At 52.0% G+C, this 9701-nt stretch overlaps 1 pseudogene; it reads left to right on the top strand.

Moving 5' to 3' along the window:
• Window positions 1-6983: 6983 nt before the first annotated feature.
• Window positions 6984-7772, top strand: LOC135968297 (uncharacterized; annotated as a pseudogene).
• The last annotated feature ends 1929 nt before the right edge of the window (window positions 7773-9701 follow it).

The following is a 9701-nucleotide window of genomic DNA, read 5'->3' as shown; positions in this document are numbered from 1 at the left end:
TGTCTGCCCAGGGTCTGAATGTCCTACTGTGACCTGTTTCCTCACCTGGCCTAGAGGACAGATAGGGAAGGCTTGTTTTGAGGATTAGGCAGGGTAATCCCAGTCAGCCCTCATTGGCTTGCCCATCCTCCTGGTCTTTTTGATTTCTTTTTTCTCTTCTTTGTTGTGAAACTCTGGAGAATTGTCCTCCAGCATGTCTTCAGTTGGGGAGATGGAAAGGCTGGACCTTGCCCTTGACTTCAGGGCTCCTTCTGGGTGCCCCCTCCTCCTAGGGTTTTTAAAAGCATATACTTAACAACATACCCTGTACCTGAGAGAGTTGCAGAGAACCTCCTGCGTGTCCAAACCAGCATACTTTGTTCCCTGACTGCAGGCCCTCGTCACACCCCAAAGCCCAAATACTTTCAGGTGGCCAGCTTCAGACAAGAGTCTGAACTCAATGCTTGTTTTCTGGGGTCTACACAAGCGCGTATGATGGGGCTACCTCCATCCTCCATTCTACCCCTGTGCCCCCCCCCCAATCCATTAGGGGCCTCAACTCTAGTGATCCCTAACTGGGAGCAAGGTTCCCCAGGCAAGGAATGCAGCCGTCCCCAGGATGCTGGCCTGGCTATGTCCCAATGGATATCAGTCCTGGAGCAAGAGGTCCAAGGCAGGGAGTTTCACCCCCCATTTCACCAGGTGTGGTGACCTTTCTGGGTTCCTAGCCTTCAAGATGGGATTTTTACATTGTGCCACAGTGGGAGAAACCGAAGCACAGGGCCGGTGAGCGGTAAAGAAAGAAAACCTCTGTGACTAGGAAACATGTCCCTTGCCCAGCACAGCTGCTCCAGGATAGCACCCTTTGGGATATACCCATGAGCTGTTCTTGGCACGTGGCATGGCACTGTGGTGGAGGTCAGCAGCTTGTGAGGTGGGGGGTGGGGGTGCTGGCAGGAGCAGGTAATTTTGGACCCACCATGGGGAGGAAGGGGACATTGACCCTTTCCCCACACCTTGAGCGCAGCAGTAATTTTCTTCTCTGATGTGTGTGGGCATCAATGCCTATGTGGGTGTGGGTGAGTCCTCCCCTTTTGTTGATGGAGAACCTTCCTGCAGCCGTTGGGGTGGATATGGGCACCACGTGTGCCTGGCAGCAGGGTGGTGCCTGCGGAGGCTTGGCTACTCCATGTCTCACTGCCATCTCCCCAGGGGAAGCAGACCCTGTGCCCTTAGTGCCCCTCATACCCAGTTTCTCACATTCTTCACTTGGCATCCCCCTGCCTGATTCTCCCAACTCAGCCCCTGCCAGGTTTCTCCAGGCCCTGTGGGCCCTGGGATGGGATCAAAGGAGGCAGCAACTGTGCTGCCTGCCTCTGCCTGAAGTCAGGGATCCCTGGCCGCTACTGGCATCCGGTGGGCAGGGTAGGTGGGGAGGTCAGGGGTCAGCTTTTCCACTCCCCAGCCTGCACTGGCTAAGTCACCACGTGTAACTGGTCTGGAGGCTGATCTGTGTCCTCTACAGTCCCTTGATGAATTATATTGAAACCAATCCTTGTGTGAATGACAAGACCTCTTGCCACCCAGATCAAACCAGGATCGAAAGACTGTTGCACTTGGGCCCAGAGCCTGGGGCTGAGGATGCCATGACCACCCTGTTATCTTCCTTCTGGGGTCCCCAGGAAGCTCCCAGGACTGAATGATCCCCACAAAACACAGTGGCCAGGATGGGAGGGCTGGAGGTTAACGCCTCCCCGTCCCTACCACCACAACCTAGAGGCCCCCATGGAGGTTGGCCCTGAACTGTAGGTCCCTGTGGGATGCAGGCTCCCACGGATACTTCAGGGGATGAGCATGGGTCCTCCTGGCTGACAGGAGTCTGGTGGGCACTGGGTGTGTGGGGCCTGTGGAGGTGAGTTGGACAGCAGTGGGCCTAGCCAGGGAGCCAGGGACTGGTGTGGACAACGTGGGCAGCAATATGTTGCCAGAACCAAAACTACAGTGCAACCAGCCCAGCTGGTAGGGAGAAGGAGGCCAGGATATCCACCTCCATCCTGGTCCCAAGCCCAGACTGCCTGCTTGTACTGGACATTGCCTGGTCCAGGAGGCCTGGGCATGATGGTCAGGTGGTATGTCCCTGGGTTCCAGGCCTTGGTGGTCCCTTGGGAGCTGAGCATCCTCTGAGCAGGAGGAGGGCCCGCGGTCCACTGTTTGCATTGGCCCTTGGGGGTGTGCCCACACCCCAGCTTCTCAGCCCACACGGGGACGTGGCCAGGGCTCACCTGCTCTGTGGCTCCAGCTCTGATCAGCTCACTGGGTGACTATGACAGCTTCCTCCCCAAAGCTTCGGTCCTCACCTGTGAGAATGTGGTGTCCCAGGCCCCCTGCAGGCAGGAACCCACCCCCAGCTCCTCTGGTGGGCCCACTTGGGCTTTCTTACCTACTGGCTTGTGAGACCCAGTTGGCCAAACTTGGTGTTCTATTTTTATTTTGGCCTTTTTCTTAGTGTGTGTTTTCTCTAACTACTGCTGTGTAGAACCTCTATATGAGTTTTAGGTAGAGAATCTTGCCCACCCAGAGGTCCCTCACCCCAGAGAGCCTCCACTTCGGGCCCCCCCCCCGTCTGGTCCAGCCTATGCTCCGCTTGGTGTGACTGTTGAGTGTGATTGATCCACACAGCTGCTTGACCCTGCATCTCCTTCCTTCTTGTTGCCGAGGCCAGTTCTGTTCTCTCTTTCTCCACCTGAACTGCACTTGAAGCCACGACGAAGGATGAGAAGTGGTTGCTAAGAAGGACCCTCCTGCAGCGAATCTGCTGTGAGGAGGCTGTGCTGGCCCAGCCTATCATTTCCTTCTCTAAGCTCATTCCAGAGGTCGGCAAGGGGCAGCCTGTCCCTGCCTGCTCTTGTGGCCCGTGAATCAAGAATGGATTTTACATTTCCAAATGGTTGAACAAACAAACAAATAACACTTCATGACACTGAGAAGTTTCCGTGTCCATAAGTAAAGATTTATGGGGGTGCAGTTATGCCTATCTCTTCACAGGCCACCTGCAGAAGGCTGCTGTCATGCAGCCATGGCAGAGTTGCATCCTTGAGACAAAGATCAGTTGGCAAAGATGAAAATACTGATTCCTGTCTCTTTAGGGAAACAGTTTCCAGTCCCTGGTTTAAGGGCTGTGCAGCAGGATCCCAGGATCTTGGTCAGATTGTTCCTCACTCAGGGCCTGCTGTGGCCTTCGCTAGTATGTCTGCAAAGTCTGCGTGCTCTGGTGCCTCTCATGGGGCGTTGAGCTCTGTCGTGCTAGATTTCAGGGTGTCTGCCTCATGGTCATCTGTCTCACCAACAGAGACCCTGTGGCCATATTCAAACTAGCAGGAACAGTTGGTCTTTGGCAGCAGGGATGCCTTAGAGCTGAGCTGCTACCCACCCTGAAATGGTCCCATGACACCCACTGTCTGGGTTAAGGTTGGGGCAGGGCTGGTGTCCTGAACTGCCGTGCGATGTGGATCATAATAGCTGGGGGGGCGGGAAGAGGGGGTTGCTATTACTCCCCATATGGTGGGGGGTGCCTCACCCCCCTGCGATGTGGATCTAAGAGCCAATTACTCCCCCCTGCAATGTGTGTCCATTATTAGCAGTCTCTTTTGTTCAGGATATTAGGAACAATTTCACAGGTTGTGTGTACACAGCCTGCGATCGGAGAACGAATACCACCCTCTGCACCTCCGGATATTAGGAACCATATCACATAATGGGTGTACACTTTTTCAGAGATTTGGGGTAATGTTGTCCTGTGTTTCCCTGAATATTCGGAGACATATCACAGGGTGACTGTACACCCACTACTCTCTTGGCAGGAACATCATACTTTACCTACTGGAAATTAGGAGCAATATCACAGATTGGGTGTCAAGCCACTGTCATATTGGAAGTAATATCATGCTCCCCCACAAGTTACGAGGAACAATATCACAGGGGGGTGTCTACCTTCTCCGGTAGTGGGAGTAGTATCATCATCTCTTCCTTTAGATGACAGGAACAATATCACAGGGTGGGTTTACACCCTGTGTGTTTTTGGAAGCAATGTCATTCTCTCTTCTTTTAGGTTTTAGGATTCATATCACAGGCGGGGTGTACACCCCTTGTTACATTGGATGGAATCTCATTTTCTTTCAACCTGTATCTTTAGAACAATATCCCATGGGGGCTGTCCATCCCTTCAATATTGGTACTAACACCATCTTCTCCTTTCCTGGATATAAGAAACAGTATCACAGGAGGGGTGTACACCCCTTGCAATACTGGTAGTAATATCACCTCTCCCCTGTGGTTATTAAGGACAAAATCCCAAGGTGGCTGTATGGTTCCTACTTTATTGGGAGTAGTATCATCCACTCAACCCCTGAATAAGAGGAACCATATCACTGAAGAAGTGTCCACCCACTTCGATATTGTCAGCCATGTCATCTTCCCGCCTGGATATTAGGAATGATATCCTAGGGTTGGGGGCTGTGTACACCCACTGCGATATCGAAAGTAAAATCAGCCTCTTTCCCGCTGGATATTAGGAACTCTATCACAGGGGTGTGTGCACCTTCTCGGATATTGGGAGTACTATGAGCCTCCACCCCGCTGCATATTAGGAACAATATACGGGGGGCAGGGTGGTTACAGCCCCTGCGATATTGAGAGCAATAGTTTTCTCTTTCCCCTGTACATTAGGGTCTACATCACAGGGGTCTGTACACCTTCTGTGATATTAGGATTAATGTTCTCCTCTCCCCTACTGAATGTCAAAAACAGTATCACAGAAGGGTGTACACCCCCTGCGATATGGCCAGTAATATCATCGTCTCTACCTTTGGATACTAGGAACAACATCACAGAGGGTGTGTACACTCCCCTGCGATATTGGGCATAATGTTATCCTCTCTTCCCCTGGATATTAGGACCGATATCCCTGGTGGTGGGAGGTGGAGTACATTAAGAACAATATCACTGGGTGGGTGTACACCCCCTGTGATATTGGGTGTAGTATTATCCTCACTTCCCTAGGATATTAAGAATAATATCACAGGAGGGGTGTACCGCCACAGCCCCTGCATTATTGGGAGCAATAACATCTTCTCCCCCTCTCAATATAAGGAACAATATCCCAGGGTGGGTGTACATCCCCTGCGATATTGGGCGTAATGTCTTAGTCTTCCAACGTGGATATTGGGTGTAGTGTCACAGGGGGGTGTAAGCCTTCTTCGATATTGGGAGCAATATCACCCTCTCCCCTCAGGATTGTAGGCAAAATATCAAAGGAGTTTTACAACTCATGTGATATGAGCAGTAATATCATCCTCTCCCCACCTAGATGTTAGGAACTATATCACAGGTGGCTGTACACTTCTTGCGATATTGGGAGTCATATCATCCTCTCCCCTCATGGATATTAAGAACAATATTACAAAGGAGGTGTACACCCCCTGCCATATTGAGAGAAATATGTTGCTCTCCCTTTCGGGATATTAGGAACAATATCGCAGGAGGTGTGTATAACCACTGCGATATTGGGAGTAATATCATCCTCTCTCCCTGAATATAAGAAACAATATCACAGGAGGATGTACACACCCTGTGATATTGGGAGTCACATCATTTTCTCTCCCTCTGGATATTCGGAACAATATCATAGTGGATATGTACACCTCCTGCGATATTGCCACGGGTATCATCGTCTCCCTCCCAGGATATAGGGAACAATATCACAAGGGGGTGTACATCCCCTGCAATACTGGGGGTAATATCTTCCTCTCCCCTGCTGGCTACTAGGAGCAATGTCACAGAAGGGGTGTACACTCCCTGCTCTATTGGAAGTGATATCTTCCTCTACTTCCCTGGATATTAGGAACAATGTCACTAGGGAGTGTACACCTCCTGCAATATTGAGACTAATATCATCCTCTCACCCCCTGGATGTTAGGAACCATATTGCAGGGGTGGTGTACATCCCCTGCGAAATCGGAAGAAATACCATCCTCTCCACCTTTGGAACACTTTTTAACATAGCTTCGTATGTGGGGAGGACTCGAGTGATTAATTGAATGTTTCATCAGGTGTGGTTCTTTTGTTTCCCAATTTTGACACAACATTTGGTGAAGTTTCCAGGGACTCCTGTGGTCAGCTTCACGGTTTCACTCTGTCACTTTCTAATGCAGTATTCTTTGTGAGTCTTTTCAAATTAAGCGCCATCATTTAAAAATAAGTTTCATAATATGCAGTTTCAGGTTAATTCTTTACCTTTGTGTCTCAGGCAGTGGCTCCCCACCTGTGAGTAGTCAGAAAGGTTCACGCAGTTTTCCAGGGCGGCCTTTGCATTTACTGGAACTACTAAGAGCTCGTTCCTGCTTCTGCGTGATTGACACGCAGTGCGCGTGAGGCCGTGTGTGGCTTAGCATCTTCTGCGGGCTTAGAAGTCACTTTCTGTTCTTCCCCAAGCCTGCTCTGCTGCGCCGAGTGTTCACTGAGGGCGACGGTCACACTGTCTGGCACAGGCCACCGATGCCACAGGGCAGGCTCCACGTATCGGAGCCTGCAGAATGGCAGAGTCCGGCCTCCTCACCGCCCTTCACAGAGAGCAGAAAGCGCAAGCCTGTGATCAGAGCTGTGCTAGCCCAGAGAGCCTCCGAACAGGTTTAATTTAGGAATCAGCTCCTACCAACTGCCCATGTTTAGGATGTGTTTGAGTTTTTGTGATTTTTCCTGCACTGAAGTTACTGGGCTGGCTCTGAGTCACTGTCATGGGACTTCAGGTTGCCCCGACGGGAAGCGCAGGGGGAGGAGGGCCGCACAGAGGCTTGCGGCCGTGATAATGAAGGGCTTGTTGCTTCTTGGGACAGTGAGTTCAAACTCTTTGTAATTGTCAGAGTAAATAGTGACCCGCTGAGGACATGGCTGTAATTCAGGGTGGCATGGTTGATTGTCATCCTTGATATCAGGTACCTGCCTCTAAAATGACAGTACCCGTAGTGCGGCTCCAGGAGGGCAGCTCCTGCCAAACACACGTGCTCCTGGGCCCGCGCCTGAAGCCACGGTCGTGCTGCCAGCCAGGCCTGCAGCTGTGGGTGCAGCGGGGTCTTCATGGCACTGAGCGCCTCCCTCGTTTGCTTGTGGGGCCCAGCCCTCCGTCCCTCCCTGTCCCCAGTGCGGCTTCTCCCAGGGTTCTCCCAGCCCCGTGCACACCTCCATCTTCACAGCTTCCCTAGTTTTCTCGTGGGCGGCCCAGGTGGGCGCCTGGGCAGGGATCGTGTGTTAGTCGAGTTCTTTCCAGCCTTCCCTGGCTAGTGGCTCAACAGGTTCCTTCAGATGAGTCAGCCAGCTGTGTGCCTGCATGTTCAGGATACTTGTCAGGGGCCTTCCTCAGAGCAAGACCGACACTCACCTCCTCCATAGGACTTTGGAGCCCGCCCTGGAGAGACACCAGCCACATCCAGAGGGGCCGCCCGGGTCCCCGTGGGCTGGTGGGAGTGACTTCTGAGCCACTCGAGGCCCCACTTTGTGTTCCTACACCCCACAAAGTCACTTAAAGTGCCATGTTCTGGTGCCGTGTGCCTCTCGAGTGTGGCACACAAGCCTGGACGGGGATCTGAGCGGGCGCTGCCTTCCTCAGGCTGCGCTTGTGTTTTAGGGCCCCTGAAACACTCGTGGCTGTGATTCTAGCCACTGTCTCGGCTTCCCTAGAGGGTTTCACCCGCAGCCTGAGGGCCACATCGGCAGCCACCGAGGAGCCAGCAGGTCCGACGTTGGTCTCACTCAGTCCTTCTCGACTTTGGTGACAGAGGAGAGCAAAACTTCAGCTGGGAGCCCCAGGCCTTCTGTGCTTGGGGCCCTGGGACTGACATAGCACCGATCCTGCCATCCATGTGCTGGGGGCCCCGCTGTGCGTCTCCCTCTTCTGGTCAGGGGCCACTCCTTTGGGCTGGGCAGCTCCGGGTCCTCGCACTCAGGGGCTCAGGGTGGATCCTGGATGCAGAGAGAAGGAGAAGGGCGGCGGTTTGAGCCCAACTGTGTTGGCTTCATCTTCTGCTTCTTGTCGCTAAATACATTTGCAAAGTTTTCCAGATGAAAACTCAGAAGGGATTTTTAATGACTGGAATCTGTGAATTCCATGGAAGCCAAGTCTGTCCACCTCTTTCACCCATCTCACTTCTCCCCGTTGGGGCTGATTTTGGCAGCGTTCATAGGGGCAGGGACGCAAGGGATGGTGGCCAGCCCTTGGCCCTGTGTCCCTCCTCTCCTTCCCTCAGTGCCACAGCATTTCGGTGTCATCCCCTTCCCTGCATGTGTCCTCTTGAAAACCAAGTGTGGCTGGAGGGAGATGCCTGTGCCCACTCCCGTGACCTTCCCGGCCAGCCCGGCTGCAGCGGCCCCTCGGCAGGCATCTTTCTGGTGCTGTCTCCGTGCCCCTCCCACCACCTGACGCTCGTGCTCCTGAATCTTCACGCGTGTGCTCCGTGCAGCCACCTCACGGGCTCCCTGGGAATGGAGACAGTGTCTCACGCCAGTCAGAATGCTCTTCTCTGTCCACTGAATAGTCCAACACAGAATCATTCCTCTGTGATTATTTGTGCTTTGTTATGTAGAACTGGAATAAAGAAAAAGTGAATTTAGACATTACAGCCATCAGGTTGAAGCTTAGTAATTGCATTAGGGAATTAAATGGAAGCATTTGAGCTTCTCGAGTTCTAATTCCACATCTTCGTATCCCCATCACCCCATACCCAATGTCTAACAGAGCTCTTGGTCTAGGAGTTTCTTGATAAATGCTTACTGAATTGAACTGGACTGAGCTTAACATTCCCACCCAGAGTTAGAAGCCAGTCCCTGAATAAATTGCATTTAGAATATGAGTTTGACGTTACTGTGGTAAGGGGTATCCTACACGTCATAATTCCTAGTCAATATCGGGTATTTAGTCAAATAGACTCAAGTATAGAGAAGCATAGGCCCATCTGGCAAAAGGGCAAGGCACGGTGCTTTAGGTCCAGGTCCCCAATATCAACTATGAAAATAAAACGTCAACTCCAATGACAGCCCTGTCCTCAGCTGGTCACTGTTTACGCTAACAATTATAAACAGCTTGAACTTGCTGTCCTGAGAGGCAACACACCCTCCATTCTCTCTGCAGTGTAGCTGCCTTGGTGGATGGAACATGCCCCTCCTCCCTCCCTCCCCCATCCCTCCCTCCCCCCTCCTCTCTCCCTCCTTACCCCCTCCTCTTTCCCTCCTTCCCCCCTCCTTCTTCCTATCTTCTCTCACTTTTCTCCCCCCACCTTCTCTCCTGGACAAGGGGCAGAAGAGAGGAGACCTCCGGAATCTTCTGCTTCATCCTAGCAGCTTGGGGGCAGCATCAACAGCTGCAATTTGGCTGCCCCAGCAGGTGCCTCAGGGCAGCCTTTCTAACGGGAATCCTGGAATCATGTCTTTCCTTAATGTGTCCTAAAGGCTGGAGGACATGAAGTGAAACAGTGCTCCATGCTCAGTCCTGTGATTTTGTGTATTTATTGGACTTACTTTGAGATTTAACTAAATGATACCCAAGGTAGAGCATGAAAAAAAAAGAAAAAACAGGCTATGGTGTTTGAAAAACAAACAAAACCATTTGGTTTGTTGGTTTGTTCTTAGACCTTCACAGGCTCCTAGGTCACACGTTTCAGTTTCTCAGCAAGTGA

Source organism: Macaca fascicularis, chromosome 18, assembly GCF_037993035.2.
Source record: "Macaca fascicularis isolate 582-1 chromosome 18, T2T-MFA8v1.1".
NCBI classification, from domain to species: Eukaryota; Metazoa; Chordata; class Mammalia; order Primates; family Cercopithecidae; genus Macaca; species Macaca fascicularis.
Note: the sequence above shows the minus strand (reverse complement) of the source record. Positions and strands in the feature narration are given on the sequence as shown.